Source organism: Leptinotarsa decemlineata, unplaced genomic scaffold, assembly GCF_025532065.1.
Source record: "Leptinotarsa decemlineata unplaced genomic scaffold, Ldec_3_MD MMD2_P_RNA_scaffold_6, whole genome shotgun sequence".
Lineage (NCBI taxonomy): Eukaryota > Metazoa > Arthropoda > Insecta > Coleoptera > Chrysomelidae > Leptinotarsa > Leptinotarsa decemlineata.
Genome location: NW_027412533.1, coordinates 6,207,206 through 6,230,314, shown reverse-complemented (window position 1 = coordinate 6,230,314; position 23,109 = coordinate 6,207,206).

Sequence of the window (23,109 nt, the reverse complement as noted above, 5' to 3'; positions counted from 1 at the left end):
TGCGGTGGAGGGTCGAATAGACCCACTCACTTTCGACCATTTACTTAACGTGATGCACGAAGTTTCAAAACCTTCGTATCTCCTTAATAAACGTATGTTTGAAAACCTCAATAGAGTGAAAGCAAGGAGAATCAATATGCTAGTTATTCCCAAACACTCATGTGCATTGTACCAACTTCCTTTTTTTTATTCACCACCCCAACTTTATAAGACTCTTTCCAAGAAGTTTTGGAACTTCTCCTCATATAATTTCAGAAAGAAATTGGAAATCTAACTTCAGTCACTATAGATTTGCTTTTAAGACGGACCTGCATATGATAATTATGTACGCTAAGATTACAAATGAGGTTAAAAATATCTTTGAGCTATTAAAACATCGATTTAATTTTTATACTTCTATACTTTATAATCACACTAGTATAAATTGTTCTAAAAAAGTCGATTAAGTATTTTCAGATATTTTTGATTCTATATACACATATTCTCAAATATTACTTGTATTGATTTTTTTTTGGCAATGTTAAATTAAAAAGCAGCCTAGGCTGATACTTTACCTTGTCGTCGACCCTTGATTATTGTTCTGAATTTGTGTATTTCATTTTCATTATGAATAATGATATTATTAGTATCATTATTATTTTATACATCCTCGATATATCATGAATATCCCATCATTTAGCAAAAGAGCGATGGAAGTATTGAAATCTGTAGCTATTTCTTCATCATGAGGTGATATTCTAGTTGTACATTTCAGTTTCCAATATATTTTATCGATTCCCACGCATATTTCCGCCTGTCAAGCAAACATACTTTATGAGATCAATACCGAATGGTCTTTGCACTTATCCAACGGCGTTTGACATTGGTTTTAGCGATTTTGTCGACAACGACACGTTTCAAAACTCGTGATTCTAGGAGCGGAACGGCGTATAACTACGGTCTTTTGTTCTAGAAGGATGGCAGTTCATGAAATGTCATTCACAAGAGCAACACCCACGAGAAGCGTATCTTTGTAACACGGTTTGGATATGTTTCTAGGGTTGACGAGTATAAACAAATACCTTCCGGATATTATTTCCTTCCATTGTTTTTTTTGGTTGTTATATATATTTGACAGTTCATCATTGTTAACCCATTCATCAATTCATTTTCTTTTCAGATCACAATAATTTGTTTGTTTTTCTAATTCGCGTTTTACATTTTTCTGGATTTTTTACTCATTGCTCATTCTTTGTTTCCTCATTCTCTTCCATTTTAACTAATTCATAGGAATAATTCATTCCGGTTATTTTCAGTTATTTGAACAATTTTTGTATTCCACCATTTCAATTTTATTTGTTCTCCTACTAGATCTCAAATATGTTAACACCTTTGATCTTTGAAAAAAGTTTTAATGGCTCGCTTAGTCTGACCAATATATTTTTGTAAAAGATCTCATAGCTCATTTCATATATCCTCGATTATTCACATTTCAAAATAATGTCTTTGAGGTTACCTAACATTTGTTAAAGGCTACTTTCACGTTTAACTCTGAGTATGAAACTCAAAGATAAAATAACAATAATTTGTGAAAAATTAATCATTATAATTTAAACTGGATATGAATTGAGTATTGGGGCGGTTTCAAAATGGAGTGTTTTTGTTTTATTTTTCATGAAGAATCCTGTGAAAACTACCTAGTTTATAAAAATCAAATGCTGTGTGGAAGGTGAAATGAATATTTAGGGTAAAAATAAAATGCGACTTCAAGAATCAATTAATGAAGTAAATATAGGCCGGCGAAGTGCAAGGAAATAAAGATAACTAACACAAAAAAGCACATGAGTATTTTTTGACTTAGGACATTCGTGGACATTCGCCGGCCGCAACCGGCCCCTGGGCCGTATCTTTGACGCAATGTGTCACATAGAGAAGAATCTTTTTTTTTGAGCTTTCACACTTCACTCGATTCCTCTACGGAAATTCAAAAATGCGTACACTACATTTATAAGTAATTTTATAAGAAATGAGAACTTTTCTAGTAAACAACTTAATCATAAACAATAACGCCATCTCTTAGCAATAAGCGGAAATACTCTATTATTTTTGTTGAGAATAATAGAATCTTCCACTTGCTTCGAGTCTAGACTAGAACCTTCCTTATCGATATTAAAGTAGTGCGTCGGCGCGACATGAGTCTGTTGAGTCGAGTAATCGAAGCGATACGGTAGGAGAAGGATTGTGGTTGTATTGTGAAGTAGTTATTGTGAAGTCTAGTGATTGTAAAAGTATTGTGTATTTGTTTGTGTCGTGCGCGCGCGTTATCCATAATTGTTGTGTCCAGTTCCATAATAGTTACGATTTTGGCATAATATCACAAAAACGTAAAGTTGATAGTGAGTGCAGAGTTTTTCAGTCCAAATGTTAAATTGCATATTTTTCCATAGAATGTGAAGGTAAACCACTGTGTTGGATTTGCCATCAAACAGTTGCTGTTCGTAAGGAGTTTAACTTGAAGAGACACTATGATACGGATCATAAATCAAAATTCTATTGTTACACTGAAAAAATAAGAATCGGCACATTGTCATATTCAAAATCTAAACTTCAATGTCAACAATCGATGTTTACTAACGCTAATACTTAGAATGAAGATATCCTGGATCAAGTTTTACATTTTTTGCATCAAAAGTCGGGACAAAAAATCTGTTTAAAATCTGTTTTTCCGTTAACCAGTTGTCGCACTTCTACGAACGACAACCTTCAGAAGTCGAAACTTGTGCGAGCTAAAAATTAACGAGGTCTTACCTTTCAACGTGTGATTCCTAACACGGGAAAAAATCAAAGTTGCCGATGTTTCATTTCCATTTAAAAACTCAATGATTCAAAATAATTCGCTGTCAAGAATTACTGTTGCTTCAACAATAAATGGTTTATCTCAAAATTTGGTTCTTCAACTGAAGAAGAAAACTAAGGAATTCAAAAACTTTCCACTGACTGTTGACGAGAGCACTGATACTGTTGATACAGCTCAACTTATTGTTTTTATATGAGGTATTAACAGTAACTTTTAAATAACTGAAAAAAATCTGATCACGGAATTCAGCAATCGTTTTGAAGGCTTCTCCCCATTTGAAATCATTTGACACAGTAAACCAAAAGAATGGATCAGTATTCTCAACTTCTGCAAAATCTCATAACGGAATTCAACAATCATTATGAAGACTCCCACGAAATGAATGAAACGGAAACCAATTTTCAACAATCCATTTGAATTTGAAGCTTCACAGGCACCAGTTCATTTGCAAATGGAGTTCATAGATCTTCAATAGGACAGTATTTTGAAAGAAAAGTTTGATGTTAACGCTCGTACATTTTATACACAATATTTTAAGTGTTTGAATAACTACCCTGAATTAAGAAAGCATGCAGCACGCATTCTGTACATGTTTGGTAGTACCTATCTATGTGAGCAGATATTTTCCGTCATGAAAATAAATTCTTACAAAGATCGCACAAGACTTACGAATAAACATCTCCAATCAATTCTTAAAATAATCACAACGAATATGATACCTGACATTAATGAGCTTGTCAAAAATAAAAAAATGTCAGGTTTTTGGATCCTCGAGCTCAAAATAAATACCCTTTCATACAACTTTGGTATGATTTTCAACAACGGTATATTACATACTGAATAATCGAATGAATAAAATTTAATAACAACTTAGTACAATTTTTATTCGAATCTGGCCAGCCGACACATTCTCAATTAAATATATGGCCCTCTGAAAAATTGAGTTTGACACCTCTGCCTCAGAACAAACTTTGAACGATCAATTCCTTCTTCAGGATATGTTTTTGAAGTACTTCATATCTGTTGAAGATTTCTCGTTCGTTTCCTTGAAGAATCTCTTGAGCAATTAGTGAAAAGGCAAAAAATAAGAATGAAAATAGTGAAAAAATTAATCAATAAACAAATAGAGAGGAATCACAAAAATACAATAATTCAATGTGGAAGATCGAAAGAAATCAAACAATCGCCTTCGGGTGATTACTGACATACTCCAGATATCAGAGCACACTAAGCCGTTTTCTCTCTCACTCTCTCATTTTCTGCTTCAATGCACTGCAGCCCGTTTCCCCGCTCGATTAAAGGTTTTTATAGAATACATTAGTCTGGACAAATGCGTCGTTGTTACATATACACGACATTTTTCATAGTACTTTAAAACCTGTGTCCCTACCTGCGGAAGATTCCAGCTCCAGACTGTATGGTTCGAAGAACAATAAAATGTTAAACAGGCAATATCGATCACATCTTTCATATTTATTCCGTTTACTGTAATTGTTTATACTCTGGCTGAAAATTAAGAAGATAAAAAACCTTTTTTTTATGAACAATCGATACAAATTAATTCTGTTACAAATGTATTATGTACTTTAATTAGATTATTATTATTATTTATGAACATTAATATGAAAAGTGCTATTAAAACAACTGCTGATATTGATACATTGCGATGTTGAAGAGCCTTATATTTGAACTAACTGAGTTGTCATGGGCATTAACATTTAATTTTTGAAGTGAAGAGGACGATGCTGTAACGCTGAATTATTGGTATTATTCTTTCAGCAATAGCCTTCTCATAAGAAAAGTCCACTGTTGTGGACTTCCATCCTCCGTGCTTCTTAATATCCGATATATTTGCTGCTGATTCTGCTAGCAAAGAAGCAGAAGACCTTCTGAAACAGTGACTTGTATATTCCCTTAGTTCCGGGAGGTTCAGAAACTCAGCAATGGTAGAGGGCATTTTCCCAAATTAAATATATTTATACCAACTGGGTTGGCACTGTATTTATAATTTAAGTGTTTCAGGAAAAAACGTTGATCATTGATAACAAAAGGGCATAATGCAACGTATTTATTATATTAGTCAATGTTTCTTCAATGATTCATCCATTAATTTAATGTATTCTATTAATAAATGGCACAGCTTTTCACGCCGGCAGGCTCCATAAATTTCGAAAATACTAGCAAATATTTTTCATCTGGTGCCTCCTTCATAAACCTCTGGACTTGTTCAAACGTAAGAGTTTTTGATTTTTTGGGCCTATAACCTTCATTTCCCCGCTTTAAGAAATATCTTACTTTAAAATATTTCGTGAAATTGCTCAACTCGCTATGCTTGTTTCGCAATATTTTTCACTCGCAAAATAAAACCTAACTTTCAGCACTCATGTCATAGATAGCTATTTCAACAAAATCAATAAAAAATGTATAGCAGTGGGGTAGGTCGAAATCATATCACAAATTGAGTTTGATAAATACCAACAGCGATTGCAGTTTATTTTCGAATATTTTTCAATCTTGTCACAAATTGATCCTTAGCAGTTGAATTGTCACAAGTTGTTGAAATGGGTAATAAATATATTCAAATAGTCTGAAACATGTTATTGTAAACTGAAATAGTTAGAACAAACTTATGAATTCCTATTTGTAGAGGATGGCAAATATCATCTGAACTACGTAATGTTGGTTTTACAATTTCAATTATCAATTACTGGAGGCTGTAAATGAAGTGAAGGCTGATTTGGCAATTTATGCCAAAGATTATCACATCACGATATAAAAAGACAACATTTCACTGAACTATTGATGCCACCTCTTCTGTTTATTCTATTTAGTCTATTTAGAAATAACCAGTTTGAAACAATAATAATTATCAAAGTCTACCTATATAATTGGGTATTGTTCTTGATTTGGAATTGTTCATTTGATACACTCGATAACGTTTCAATACCTACTTATTTCTAAACATTTCCGCACCCACACAGACGTGAGCAATGAAGATATTCAAATGATTGATTATTGATTGAGATGTTCAGAACTATAGAAAAATGAAAGGTGATTGATGAAAGCAATCGGACAAAAGTATTCAGGTCATTGAGGTACACGGCAAGGTATAGATTTTCCATTATCATAGTTTAATGATGATGTTTCGAAGTCCACAAAGTCTAGATGTGAAATGTAGCGTGGTGAATATTGCAAATTCACAGCAGCTGCGTCAAGTTGCATATTAATTTAACCTTTTTCATATTGAAACCATAACAAGTGTTATGACATCCGCTGTTCATAGATTCGGAATGTAATTGTACGGAAATCACTTTCCTAGGGATCGACGAAATTGTAGTACCAAACGATCTAGCTACCACTACATATTCTATTCGATCACATTCTACTGACCCGGATTTTGTTCAATTACAATTTAATTCGAAAGGGGTATATTTTTATATACTCTATTGTGTAGCAATTCTGTGAATGATATCTGATTCAATTCCATGACGAATATTTGGAGTATAAACTGAACAAGAAAAGTGTTCTTTGTATAATTCGATGTTCCTATAGAAGTAGTTGTTTCGAAAGCATTTTTTTCTTTATCTCAATATTTGTATGAAGTTAGTTGTTTCAAAACTTTTTCTTCAAATTTGTGTCTGAAAGTTACTCCTCTGCACGATCTACACATCTTTGTAGAGAAATTATTATGGAAGTCATTGCTTTCTTCCTTTCTTTGGAAGATTCCCACATTTGTTTTTACGAAGATGGAGAAGTCGAAGGACAAAACTTCACTTTCCCAAACATGAATCTGCCCTAAAAGTATACCGCTTTCAAAGCTTGTTTTGTATAATTCAATGTCCATAGAGAAGTAGTTGTTTCAAAAAGGCATTTTCCTCCAGTTGGTATCTGAAAGATACTTCTCTGCATAATCTACATATATTTATTTTGAAATCATTTGCTTTGCATTTGAAGTAAAAAGCTGAAACATTTCTTCTCAATGATATATTCATTCAACGAATGAAAAAATGTGATACACAACAAAGTAATGAACAGATAATTGAATGATATGCCGATTCAAATTTATCAAACATATGAATCAAATAAGCAAAATAAAAAAATATCCTGGAATTTCCATCAATGGCAAAAGTTTGCCCTAAGACGACTCTGTTTCTTTCTACTCACGTGGAACCTCGCCTGACTGGCATTCTCAGCAGGTGACAAAAGCAATCTTTATGAACATGCCTCACGTGTTGCTATAGAAAACCGCCTACATCACAGCAATAGACCTACTGGGTGTAAGTGATTGGATCAACGGTTGTTTCCGTTTTTTTCTGTCTCTGACGGTGAAATCTCTCCTGGTGACCAGTAAGAATCGTAGAAGACCTTGAGAAAATAAAATGATTTCGCTGTGTTCTTGGGAAGAGGCGATTGTACTTCATGAGAGATACATACAAGAATAGATATTACAAATTCACATTACTTTCAGTAATTTGAAGAAGTCTGTATATTCGGTAATAGTGTATTATCCAACAAGAATGAAATATGGCTATTTCTCTCAAGAATTAAGTTTATCGACGATAGCCAATGCAGAGTGTAGTAAATGTTTGGAGCGAGTAGTAGCCATTTTTGCGAGTAGAATACTTTATTCCTTCCATGAAAATTTCCTTCAATCTCTCGAATACCCATGGAATGATATTCACAAGTCATCATAATCTGTTACATCTGATGCAACTGATCCTGGTGGGGAAAGTCTTGGAATTATTTTCTATTGCTGCCCCTTTTAACTCCCTTTTACTACACATATTTTCAATTATTACATTGTCGATGGTGTGTTTCTGACATCGTGTAAGAAATCTCATGTATCCGGTCAATTTAAACATTCGAGGGTACAACAGTTTGTACACTGCTCATAGTTGGTAGGATTGTTCAAAACACCATCATAAATGAAATCTGCAAAGTCCTCAAAATCCGATATCTGGAAAAAAATTTACTCGCGTTCAAAAATCACAAAAACGGGTTTTTTGCTATTTTCAGCAAATCAGTCAGTTTTATCAAAAAATCAGTTCAGACAAAAACTGTAGATCAGATAATTATCTATAAGAAATATTCGAATCGAATACTTTTTTCATAGCCCTGTGTGGCTGGGGTCGTATACCTGCTGCATCTTAGAATATCCAATACATTCAATACTATTAGGTCTTGAGCATCACTATGAAGGTAACTGTTGAAAATATATGGGTACAACAAGCTAATAATGATTCTGATGTAATTATGATTGAAACAACAACAAAGCAATTCAATGCAACAAATACAACTATTGTTGTGGGAGAAGATGTAGACTTACTCGTATTACTCACTGCACGAACTCCAATCGACAAAACTATTTTTCTCAAACCTGGAAAAGTTCAACATCAACTGGAAACATCTCTCTCTCTCTCTCTCTCTATCTATCTCTCTCTCTCTCTTATTGTGGTCGAGAACCACAAGTTGAACTATTTTGTTCTTTAGTATGTACAAATTGTCGAAGTCGGACGTGCTCCAATGTTGAATCACAAACAGTTGAGGATTCGTCTGATACCAACGAGGAGACATGGCATGTATCAAAATTGAGGCAGTTCACTTGTACAGAGGATGAAAAAGAAGAAGAAGAAGAAAAGAAGAAAAAACAAGAAGAAGAGAAAGCGTAAGTATTAGAGAATCACTTATCAGACGAATAAGCTTTCCCTTTTTTTATTTACCACCCTTGCCAATATAATTATTCAATGGTTTCAAATTAAACAGAATCACAACATATTCAAATCTTCCAACATTTTGAACCGTTATATCTCAGAAACGGTGGCTCTTAAGGAAAATAGTTTACCAACATTTTTTACAGATAATCATCTGAGCTGAGTACAAATTTTTGAACCTTCACTCAGCTTATGCTGATAATCCGCCTGTTCATCTAATTTATTTTTGATGAATAAAGTCGATTTATTATTATTATTATTATTTCTTGGTCTTATTTGACCGGATAATATTCTCCAACATGAAATTTCAGATTCTCGAAGTTATTCAGATCTCTGCTTGGTAAGCATCTTATTAGTCTAAGATCCGACCATAGAATGACCATCACCCATCTGGTTACGATTTCAAACATATTTTTTTTAAACATTTAATATATCGCAAAATATATTTTGCGTTCATAATCGCAAAACAGGCAAGTGGTCCTGTTACTAGATGTCTCTGATGCTGAGGTTGATGGCTCCTGAAATAATTAAAATCATTTATCAAATAAAAATTGAATGGAAATATTGTTTTGAATATAAAAACAGTTAGATGAAACCAGTAACAGCAAACATCTCATTTCTACACATATTATAAAAAAAATATCCTACCATCCTTAAGTAACCAAATTATTCTTAACAAGTAAAATGACCGGAAAATATACATGTTAAAAGATTTTTTGTAGTATTAAAAATAAAAACCGGAATATATTATTACCTCGTCAAAATCTGTAGAAATATCATTAATATCATCAGCATTACTCTCTTCACCTTCTGTGACTGCTGTACGAGATGATTCTTGTGCCGATGGACTAGAATTCAAACAATTTGGAGCTGCACCAGCAACAGAAGTACCGACACGCACCTGAAAAATTAATTTTATGATGAAATATTTCATACATAACTTTTATATACAATTTTATTGATGTAGTTGAACAAAAAAAACATCATAAATAGTGATACGAAAGAACGTATAACTCAAAAAAACTTTTGTATGTGGATTTTTTCTGAAGCCATATTGAAAAGCAAATATAAGACGAAAAATCATAAAACCATAAGTGCTTATTATTCTAGAATTTTATTTACATTCTATTTCAATGAAAAAAATTTGAAATATATACAAAATCCACATGCTGTATTGCCATTACTCCAATAAAAACTAGATATAGAAAATTTCTTTACTATGATAATTAAAAAAATATTAATAATACTCACTGTATTCGCTGCAGCAAATTAAATAAATTCATCTTTATATTTATGACTTAATGCAGTTACTTTTTTGTAGCACATGGTGTGGTTACCAACAAAATCTAGTGACGCGTTGAATACCTCAATGTCTTTGTATTTAAAGCTTTTTATTTTACGAAAAGATAATTTTAATGAAAAGTTTTGCAAAGTTTCATCATTAAAATTTAACACAGTGTCGGCTGAGTCCCCTAAATCAAACAAAAAAAACTTTTTTTTCCATTTTTTATAACAATATATTGTCAAAAAGCGATAACGATATGTAGCAGTACCACGTTTTTTTCAAAAGTAAATAAATTGTGGAGTTAATTGCACTGCTCAGCCATATACTATATAATAGTTTGTCGCTATCTTTCTCAAATTCACGTATAGAAAGCATGCGCACTCTTTTTCATTCGACACACGCTCTGAACACAGCTGTAATGCTGCGTCTTTTTTGATCGCATTATATATATATATATATATATATATATATATATATATATATATATATATATATATATATATATATATATATATGCACGTATTCAGTCGCTCGAAAATTTAGATTTTTAAAAATCGACAACCGGAACAAGTTTTCCGCAGTCAACCCTATACCATAATGTTTGCAATAAAATCAACTTTGATTTGATATAAGTTTCATTGCGTAACTTGCTAGTTGCATATTACTACCGGGACTTACCTGTATACACCTGGCTATCTAATACCTGCACGAGAAAAAATAAGGCAACCCAGTTACGTACTTACGATTTGTATATATAAGTGCAAAGTTGAAAAAAAATTAATTTTTCTATTGTTAATTAATTATACTTTGCACAGTAACTTTTAGGCAACCTTTGCGAAATATATTTTGCTATATATTAAATGTTATAAAAAAATATGTTTCAACCCGTAACCAGATGGGTGAAGGTCATTCTATGTTCGGATCTTCTACTATATGTTCTCTGTCCAATGGGTACAAAAATTCAATCAACATAACATTCAAGTTGAAAATTATGTTAAAGCAGGTGATTTTTCACCCGCCAATCGAGATTTTCCACCAACTATATTTGCACTAAAGCGTTTTTATTCTCACACCCATTGATTGTTCCAAGGTGACGGATCTTTTACACTTTTTTGGATTCTCTGCCAATGTAATTAATTTTTTCAAAAACTATTGGTGTCGAAGGTCTCATCGCGTTTTAATAAGTGATGTCAAATCAGATTTCAAATCTTTGGAAAATGATGTGCCGCAGAGGTCGATTATAGGGCTCTCCTCATTCACCCCGTATACATCCGAACTTCCTCTTCCCCTGAACTTCACGAAAATACACAACTTCGCCGATGACACAAAAATATATAAAATAACAAAGCAATCCGTGGACTCGAAATGCAGGTACTCTGGCTTCATTTATGTTAATACCTTTTTTTTCAGTTTGAATTATTTTTGTGTTTCTGAATTTCTATTCCTTCTTAGTCTTGTATAGTAATTTCGAGTTTTATCGAATATATAAATCTTCCAAGACTGACAATAGGACTTCTCTGAGAATGTCGTGAAAACCTAAAGAAATCAGTGGATCGAAATAGCTAACTCTAGAATAGATTCACGAACACTCAAGAATCACATGTAACAAAAAAAGGTGATGAATATGTTAGACACGGAAAGTTACCGCTATACAATCACCTCTATACTTTGTTTTGGAGTTACCAAAACTATGATAGGGTTCGAGATTAGAACATGAGTCGATGAAAAACATAGGAGATACTGGAAAAATATTTCTAGGAAGGCATCGCAAAACCTTTTTAAAGTTACCGTATAAAAAGACCTCGAGAACTACTTCAATGCAGCAGAAATAGGATCAGAATAATTACGAGGTTACTTACTGACCATTGTCCTTCAAGAGGTATGAGTTTCAAGTGTGTGTGTGTGTGTGGCTCCATTCAAACCCCACTGTAATTCACCAGGGTTTATTGTGGCTGATACTCCTTCAAACATGACCAAATAAATGCAACTTCCTGAGTTGGCTGCTTATTCCATATTCTGAGGTCTTTCAGATCAGTTGGCAAGAGTAAGACTCTCAAACCCGAATCCAAACAAGACACAAAGTAGTTGCTCTGCTAGAAGGGCCTGAATTCCTTGTGAAGAATAACACCTCACTCTCCCCCGTATCTGTAGTCCTCGTCCATTGAGAAAAAACCTGAATCAGATAGAGCTATATGTATGTATAGGGCTGCACCTTTAGTTTTTGATGAGAACATTTCGAAAATAGTTTTTTAACAAACTGAAGAGATGGTCTGGTGGAACTCATAAAATGAATGAAAATTCAAAATTGGAAGTACTAAACATGTCATTCATCCAACTTGTTCTTTGCCTATGATTTTCCATCGTCAATATTTTCTTTCTATTTCTAAAATTCAGATCAATAAATTTAATGCATACAACTTTTGGCCGAGGGTGATTGATTGCAATTATCAAAATGTTTATTGTCATATCTGATCATCATATCTTTATAGTAAAAAAATATCCACCTCATTACAGTCTATGCTCCTGTAGAATCAACTTCAATGTAAATCTATTTATTGGATCCTTCATTGTAATTCAGTTACTATTCTGAAGCACTTACATTCGGTATTTTATCTTCCTTATTTTGATAGAACGATATAACCTCAATTTCGAATCACATCCAATTAGTAGAATTTGATTTCATTATTCATCGCCTCTTCCTCAATGATTCGACTTCCTCATCAGTAACACCTTTATGTTTGAAATTAGGTGGTTATCAAATCAATACTTGTTCCGTAATTGAATACATTAAAAAATTGAAAAAGAACGTATCAGTGTTCATAAAAAAATCATTCAATTATATTTTTACACCCAATTCAATCAAAAATAGACATGTGTGCTCGTTTGGGAAATTTGTCAATTTCATGGTTTGATTTGGCGGCTTTGTTAAAACTGTTCAGCTTTTGCTGGAATGCCAGACATAATATAGGGTTTGTCTGCTTAACCTTCAGTGGACATTTATGAAAAAATTCCTCTCACTTCATATAGGATATTGGGTGATGATTCAATTCAATTGCTCCTAACGAACAAATGAGTGATCTAATATAGATATAAAACATAGTTTTAGAATCGTAGTAGTCACACCATTAAAACTGAAAAATGGTTCGACCAATTTTCATAATTTTTTATTTCTTTAATTTGTTTCCTTCAGAAAAAGCAGATTAACTAATAAAAACTTGAGAAATTGATATAAAAAGGAAGAATTCAACGAATTGACGACGTTCTGTTTGTTAGGTTATGCCTGTTGTAATGATGCACTCAAAAACATTTGACGTTATGCATTCGTGATTGTATTATATTATGTCAGAAAAGAAGTGAAGTTAGCAATATTCATCACAGTATAATTCACAATGCCGCGAGCAAGCGATCGAATCTTTTACAACTGAGGCGTAATGCTATTAGATAACGAAATATTGCGAATCAATCCACTGCACATGAAGAAATCGCGATATTCAGTGTTGCCAGGTCTACAGTTTTCTGCAGCAGATCTCCTCTTTTGACTTCAAGCTACTGTGTGAGTGTTGAAATCTACTGATGACTCTGTTAACTCCATACACTAATTCATTGAATTATCATGAATATTATAGATTACCATGTATCCAGAATCTCTCAAATATATTTTATACTTTTTTTAATCAATCTACTTTTTTTGACAAAATCTACTGCTCAGTATGAAAATGATTCAGCGACACTGGTCGTATCATGGCCCGACTTGGTGCTTCACAATCTTAATAAAAAAACTGGATATTACCATCTTAGTTAATAACACAACAATTAGTAATTCTGAGGCAGTACGTAGTTCGTTGGATCACCTGAATATGAAATGAAAATTCAAAAAGCCAACAGCCAGCCGACTGTTACATCTTTGCACGCTTTGCAGTCCACTCAGATGACGATAGTTTTAATTCTGGTGTGAAACAATTGAGCCATGTCCCATCCATTGTGACATATCGATGCCTAAATTTATGTTTTTTATGGTTGAACAGCTTCAAACGCTTCTCAGAATCATCAATTTGTCAAATAATCTAAAGGAACAATTCATTCAGGCCAGTCTCAACCCCCTACACTGTAGGTTGATGAACTGACACCTATCAGAGAATAACTACTCCCCTGGCTGATACCACGGAGGGTGTTGGATTATATCCGACAGGTGTCAGTGCAGGATTCTTAACTGGAGTTATTCCTGCATATGATGTTGGCGATAAAACTGCCGCTATAGATTTTGAATCATTGGAATACACTTGCAGACCGGTTTCGAGCTATTTGGACACTCATCAGAGCTAGGTCATGTCTACCATCAACATATAGTCGATGATTTCCGATAATTGAAAATCGAATTCCTTCAGACGTTAAACTAAATGTTTTCTAAAGGAATTATCACAAGACAACAAAAATATAAAATTTTGCCAATAATTGTTATTTCTTTGTTTGGAAGACGATAATTTCTGTGAAATAATTCATATAATTTTTTTTTTATCGTAGTGTGCGCTGGTCTGGACCTATCCCCCGAAGCGCCGATACATTCGGAAGGGCACGCCAGCATTATCAACCAATGACCACTCCCCACACCGTGGGGTAAGTGATCATTGGGGCCGAGAATCATGTGCCCTGAGCAAACGCAGTGAGCCAAGAATGACAGCCTTCTGCATCTGTGCGGCTAAGATTTCTGCCTTAGTGCGGCAAGCCGGTATGATTTTGAGATTCGAGAGTAGAGAAGACATCATTCCACCAAGGACTCCAATAATCAGAACGACCATCTTGACAGAGTGATCTGGATAGAGTCTGCGGAGTTCGAAGAGAAAATCTCGATATTTTATCCGTTTTTCCTCCTCTTTTCTGACGATATTCGTCTCGCCAGGAGCTGAAAACTCCACGACAAATATCGTTTTGGTCTGGTGGTCGAGAAGGACTACATCAGGCTTATTAGCTTGTATGAGGGGAACGAATAGTTCCAATAAATTCGGCACTTCTCGTTCCCCACAACGGATTCAATATCCCCCGGAGCGTAGGGCAACGTATTATTATTATTATTTTTCACCGTAGTGTGCGCTGGTCAGGCCCTATCCCCCGAAGCCCCGACACATTCGGGAGGGCGCGCCAGCATAATCAACCAATGACCACTCCCCACACCGTGGGGTAAGTGATCATTGGGTCCGAGAATCATGTGCCCTGAGCAAACGCAGTGAGCCAAGAATGACAGCCTTCTGCATCTGTGCGGCTAAGATTTCTGCCTTAGTGCGGCAAGCCGGTATGATTTTTAGATTCGAGAGTAGAGAAGACATCATTCCACCAAGGACTCCAACAATCAGAACGACCATCTTGACAGAGTGATCTGGATAGAGTCTGCGGAGTTCGAAGAGAAAATCTCGATATTTTATCCGTTTTTCCTCCTCTTTTCTGACGATATTCGTCTCGCCAGGAGCTGAAAACTCCACGACAAATATCGTTTTGGTCTGGTGGTCGAGAAGGACTACATCAGGCTTATTAGCTTGTATGAGCCTGAGGGTGGGGAACGAATAGTTCCAATAAATTCGGCACTTCTCGTTCCCCACAACGGATTCAATATCCCTCGGAGCGTAGGGCAACACCGGTGTCTCGTCAATACCGTAAGAGTGCCGTAGATTATTATTATTATTATTATTATTATTATTATTATTATTATTATTATTATTATTATTATTATTATTATTATTCAAATTACCTTTTAGTATCGAGGGAGCTACACTCAATAGTTTCAGTAGTAGATTTCTTCTTGAAGTGTCACCACACTACAACATAAAACAATATAAAAAATTCAATGAATGAATAACGCATTTCTTCATTCAGATAACATATTCCTGAAAAACGTTTTTTCTAGTACTTACCAAACAATAGCGACCTTATAATACTCCTTTGATATAACCATATTGTTTCATTGGTGGTGATGGTGGTTCACCTTCTATTGGTTCGATGAATGGTTTTCAATTATAAGCAATCATATTTTCGTACTCTTTAAAAACTCATCATTTGTTTTCTTCATTTTGGAACCTTATATAATCGACTTCTGGAAATGATATAATAGTCCTTGAGTGGTATCCAAAGTTAATGTACATTTTTCAATCACTTGTGTTATTTTTTTCTCCGCATGCTTGTCTGTGATTAACGTATACATATAAAAAAAGCTTTCAGATATCTATGAAAATATTTTTTTGGAAATACACGTTCATGACAATATAAGTCATCTGCATATATATTCAATTCTTCAAAATTCATTCATTAAAACAATGTCGATTTCTGAAAAAACTCATAACCCTCTTTACGCAATATTGAAAGTTTTCGAAAAGTTTTCACAATGATGAAAAACGAAAAAAAAATCTGAAATGAAGCATACGACGTAAAATTTCTTTCTTTGACATTCAACAAAGTATGATTTTTGAGTGGAATCATAATTATATTTATTTGAAAAGTTACTCGGTTGGGGATGAATACATTTCTTCAACAATCAATGACGAAAACTAGTTTCAGTATAGGAGACTGGCGTAAAGTGGCCAGTGGCTTGTACTAACTGAATAGAAATAACATAATTCATAAGGCATGGCATTGTATCTAGAAGGAGAAAAATTGTGCCTGGTGTTCTTCAGGTGTCCGTTTTGGGCCTAGTTCTGCTTTATAGTTCCTTATAGTATCAATAAAAAGAATAAAATATCATTATTAATATTCATGATATTGAGACAATAAAAATTTTCCGGAATGCGAATGAACCAAATTGAGGTAATCAAGTCATTGATAATGAGGCACCTAAAGAAATTGTTAGTGCTTCACTACAATTTAACAATTACCCAATGGATGGGCTCAAATTGATAGAAACATGGTGTAAGGAACACTCACTGTCAATCAATCCCAAGAAGACTGAGATGGTCCTTTTCACCAGGAAAAGAAGTTTAACGGGCTTGAAACCTCCCGAAATCTTCAAAAGCCAACTAAACTTCTCTGAAGATGTGAAATACCTTGGTATTATCCTCGACAAGAAGCTAACATGGAACTCTCATCTACAGAGTAGAGCAAAAAGAGCATACGTGGCTTATGAGCAATATCGGAGGACAGTGGGACGCGCATGGGGTCTTTCACCCCATGTAGTCGCCTGGATCTACACTGCAATAATAAGACCTATGTTAACGTATGGAGCCATTGCATGGGGACCGAAAGTTCTACAAGCAACGGCCATCCAAAAATTATATCAAATACAGCGACTGGCTTGTTTAAACATCACAGGAGCCATGAGAACAACACCAACCGCGGCAATAAAATTATTCACGGGTCTGACCCCTCTGGATATGTACGTTAAGGAGGTTGCGTTAATAGCCATGGTACGATTGCACACGGCTGGTGTAAACCTAGAAGTAGGAATGGGTCGATTGAGGCTGGGCCTATGGCGAGAAGCGCTTACTGCGCAACCTCTGCTGCAGGCAACAAGTGATGCAATTGAACCCAGGTTTGTGTTTAATAAACCCTACAAAATACAAATTAAGCAGAACACAGAGTCATATGCTACAAATGCAATACGGATTCATACAGATGGCTCAAAAACCAAAGAAGGCTCGGGATGTGGAGTGTACTCCAGATCACTAAGCCTAAGGATTAAGTGGGGAATGGGAAGAAATACCAGCGTGGTCCAAACAGAACTGGCTGGTATCTCAATCGCCACAAAAGAAATAACCAAGAAAAGAATTTCTGGCAAAAACATAACAATCTGCACTGATAGCAGACAAGCACTATTAGCCTTGAACAAACACCGTGTTACTTCAGGGCTAGCACAAGAGTGCCACCAAGATTTAGCCAAAGCCTCGGTAGATAATAACATTATCCTGAGGTGGGTTAAAGGGCACGACAAGAGTAAAGGTAATCGCATTGCCGACTCTTTAGCCAAGGAAGCGGCTGTACTAAGAATTTTAGGACCCAGTGGCACCCACAGCCTGATAACTTTGACAATTGCGGAACTAGTCAAATGTTACACCCATGCTCAATCTTTAAAGAGACGGGATGAAATCAAAGGATGTAATCTTGCCAGGATCACCTTGGGCGACCCTGGGAAGCTGGCGCCGAAGAAATATCTGGCGATGACCAGGAAAAATCTACGCCTTACAGTAGGATTTCTGACTGGCCACTGTCAGCTAAGGAAACACCTACATAATATGGGGCTAGTGGACACACCTCTATGCAGGATGTGTGAACAGGAAGATGAGACTGTCAGGCATGTCCTGTGCGAGTGCCCGGAGTTATCGTCAATAAGAGAGTGTGTGTTCGGCGAGTCTTGGCCTACACCTGCCGATATTTTTTTAATTGTGAATTCGATAACCGAAAGAGATTTTAAAAAAGCATTAAAAAAACTAAAACCTAAGAAAGCATCTGGAAGTGATGGCATTCCACCTTATGTACTTAAAGCTTGCGGGGAATGGATGGAGACACCTCTACTACACATTTTTAATTTGATTATTTCAACTAACACCTTTCCGACTGCTTGGAAAACAGCAATCGTTACCCCAATTTTCAAATCGGGTAATAAAATGGATATAGAAAACTTTAGGCCAATATCTATAATGTGTGCACCTTTCAAGATATTTGAACAAATTATTTTTATCCATTCATATGAATATGTTGAAAAATATATTATACACCAACAGCATGGCTTTGTAGCGAATAAATCTATCAACACAAACTTGCTCACTTTCACAAATTACGCATATGAAACTTTGGAAGCCAAATCGCAACTTGATGTAATATATACAGATTTTCGAAAGGCATTTGACACAGTTGATCATGATGTACTCTTGTGTAAGCTGAGTAAGTTTGGGCTGTCATATAATCTTCTCAAACTGATAAGAAGTTATCTGCAACATAGATGGTGAACATAGATGGTGAAATACAATGGCAATACATCTGGTAAATTTGAGGCCAACTCCGGAGTTCCCCAGGGCTCTAATTTGGGGCCCCTACTGTTCGTTCTCTTCATCAACGACTTACCATCAGTATTAAATTATACTGAGGGTGTTTTGTTCGCTGATGATTTTAAATTTTATGGGAGAATACAAACTGTTAGAGACTGTATATTATTGCAGAAAGATTTAAATAGCATTTTTGAATGGAGTATAAAAAATAAACTGTATTTTAATGTTAAAAAATGTAGTATTTTGTCTATTATGCGATTAAAAGAACCTGTTATGTTCGAGTACAGAATTAATGAAAAGGCCCTAAACCAGTGTTCTGAGGTAAAGGATTTGGGAATTACTTATGACCATCTACTGTCCTTTTCTACACATATTAAAAATATAGCTAAGTCTGCAAACCGACTGTTAGGTTATTTGATTAGACAATCATTTAATTTTACCAATATACATTCCCTCAAAATTTTGTATTATAGTTTAGTAAGGCCGAAACTAGAATTTGGTGCAATAATTTGGCATGGAGAATACCAGACTACATTATCCTTGCTAGAAAAAATTCAAAACAAGTTTCTAAGATACCTGTATTATAAAAAGCATCATGTATATCCCGATTATAATGTAGTTAGAACTACCCATCTGAGACATGAATTTAAAATTTTTACTTTGGAAGATCGAAGAGTGCTTAACATTTTGCTGTTTTTGTTTAAAATTATTAATAATAGGATTAATTCACCAACGTTACTTTCTTTACTGCGATTTAATGTGCCTCCAAGGAGAATGCAACCATGTATCGACTAGCAAATTATTATAACACACTCATTGATCTGGATTGGTCAATAACTCAAAATATGTTTAGAAACATTATAATCAAACAAATTATTAATTTATCATCATAATGTTAACTTATTATAATCACTACTCAAATAGTTTCTCTTATTTGTTGAATTAAAAGTAATATTGTAAGAAATCATAGTGTTAAGTTCACGTTTACTTTTATTTTTCATTTATAACTCTTGTAAATTAATTTAAATCATTTGTAATATTATATATATATATATATATATATATATATATATATATATATATATATATATATATATATATCGCTTACACTCACCCTCCCTACTCTACAGATACAGATACAGAACAATTACCAATTTTGAATCACACGTCATTGTTAAGAAAAAAATTAAATGAAAATATAATGCATTTACTTTACCTAATTGGATATTATATTGAGAGTGAGGTTGAATTATTGACTACCTACTATCCAATCAAAGATTTTCAGTTACAAAATTATTTCGCTAGTGTGGTGCTACTGGAAACTATATTTGTGTTAGAGAAGGAGACCTGAGAAGTGCATATGAAGCAAATAAAAACGTTTTGAAGCCTACATTGCGTTCATTATCATCAATATTTTCCACAAAAGTATTATTTTTTTAATTTGATAAGTGAAAATAGCATTCATATAATGGAAATGACTTTATCGCAAATGTATTTCAGACAGTGAAGTTCATGTATCTGTATCAAAGTCATTTTTCGGTTTGTTGGCCGTGGTCTGCAGGTTTTCACGGCTGACTTTTCGTATATGACTGCGGTAGACACTATTGAAGGCATAGTGCTCTAATCCTCAATCCTACAATTACTATATCTATTATATACCCCACTATTACTTCGTGAGTTCAATACAGTTTGATTTGTACATTTTATTGAAACATTTGAAGGTCTTTCATAACAGGTAACGGAACATTCCGCTGACAAACCCTGTATCAAATATTAAATAACAGTACGTTATCCCATTGCCAATGAGTCAGTTATTACGAGTACCGCTATTTAAAATGTTTGGTATCATTGACCACATTATTTCTCCATTTTTTTCCAGTGCCGATTACGCTAGGCGTGATGTGAAGTAAAAGTGAATTTCCAATCATTATAGTCGCAAAGGTTACCACGATTGTAGGTGTAATATGTTGAGACAATTATGCCATTATCGTATTCTAATGATAGCTATTACATGTAGACAGAGTGCGAACTACGAAATAATTTCTTCATTGAAAAATCATCATTACCGATCGTTTCCCAAATTGAAACTCTCTGATGAGTATGCAAGCATTGTGGTGGATGAGATCATTCCCACGTTTGTTCCCATACAAAGATATGTTTATTGTAAATGAATAATGTTGCTAGTTTCGATCACAGGGTTCTGTTTATGCAACATTGCTTTTTATCATTTATATTTCCGATTTTTATGAAGTATTGCATACATTCTGATAGGCGCACTTTTTGGTATGTTCTTGAGCTATCCCAACGATTCAGTTTATATCTCCTCAATCGTCGCAAAACACCCTTTTTTTTCAAGGATCTTTGCAATCTTCGAAACAGGAAGAAGTCGCAAGGTGCCAAGTCTGGTGAATACGGTGGCTGAGGCATGATTACGGTGTTGTATTTGGCCAGGTGCATAATCATGATGCAAAAGCTATTAATATACTAGATGTTTTATTCGTATTGCTTCTCACAAGCGGTACATCACTTCAAGATAATACTCCTTATCACCATACGACCATGTGGCAGGAACTGCTGATGCATGCCACAGTAATCGAAGAAAACAGTGAGCAAAGCCTTGATATTTGATCGAACTTTTCGTGATTTTTTGGTCTTGGCTGTCCTAGGCTCTTCCACTAGAACGATTGAACTTTGATTCCTATGTCATAACCATATACTCATGATTTGTCATCAGTTAAGACCCTTTCAAAAAAATCTGGATCGCCGTTGACGTCAAGAGCGATGTTAATGCGACGGTTTTTTTTGGAAAATTCAGCAATTTTGGAACGAACTCCGCTGCCACACGCTCCATGCCTCAATTTTTCGGAAAAATTGAACCGCATGAGCCAACCAATATGACAACATTCACAGCAATTTCTCTAATAGTAATTTGACGCTTCTCCATAACAATTTTCTTCACTTTCTCAACATTTTCATGGGTTGTTGATGTGTTGGGGCGTTCAGGGCGAGCTTCGTCATTCATATCTCCCCAACCTCTTGTGGATAGCTTGTATTATATTTTTACATATACCACTGGCAACATTTCAAGTGTTTTGACTACTTAATTTCATTTTCATGCAAATTCTCTGATCCGTTTTTTTCGAAAGCAAAAAATCGCCAAACACTCAACAATTTCCAAGTTTCAAGCCTTTCAAAAAAAATTCAACATGCTGAACAGCTGAAAGTACGAGTATGTACATATGTTTGAGTGTACCAACATAAATAAATGAAAAATCGCTAATCGAATTGCCTGAGTAGCCCGCAAAATTGTAACATTCACCTTTTTTTTTAACAGTCCACATAACCTTCATCGACTCTGTGTGAGTTCCAAGACAAACTAAAGACCATAATCGAAATTTTCATTACATGTAATCTTTGCTAATTAGACGCGGATCTGGTTTACTGAAAGTCGTATACTCCCGGATAACCCTATCCGATGTTTAATACAAAAAATGCAAAACACTTGTATCAGACTTATGTCTGGGGTGAGTTATAAACCCCGTACTACCTCTTTCGTTAATGAAATTGGATTGCTAACAATGTGCACAAAACGTGGACAACACTTTATATATAGACTGCTGGATAGTAACATCTAATATATCACGGATAAACTTATGCACAGAAACCTCCATACATTACCAACAACTGATCTTCTCACATGTCCAAAACATTCTTTTACCAATTTTAGATTCAACGTATTATTATTATCATTTGTATGAGAGGCCTGGTTCAACAACGATTGCGAGAAAGCTGTCGCCAGCAAAAATCACGCCTACCGGCAGTGGCAAGAATCCCAGTGCCAAAAACCGAACTAAGTTCGTTGATTCTCGCAACAGCTGCGAACTCAGAATAAATGAAAGCAAAGAACTTCACAAATCGGATAATTGGGGATAAATGGCTAGCCAATCCCAATCCGCCAATATCACAAACGGATGGTTTAATTGCAACAATAACCATAGAAAGAGCAAATCTACTAGCTGAACAATTTGCATCTCACTCCACAGTCGATTTTCTGGGAAAGGCATCACCCACTTTTTCCACACTAGAATCCACAATGCCGAAAACTACTTTTCAATAATAAAGTCTCGTCAGGCGAATATTGAAACAGCTTAATATCAACGAAGCGTCTGGTCCTGATGAAGTGCCCATCATCATACTTAAAAAATTCGCCAATGAACTCGCACCAGTATTTTGCAGACTTGTCTTGCAAGAGAAGGGTTTATCCTTCTTGTTGAAAGATTGCTCACGTTCAGCCTATTCCCAAAGGAGTAAGAA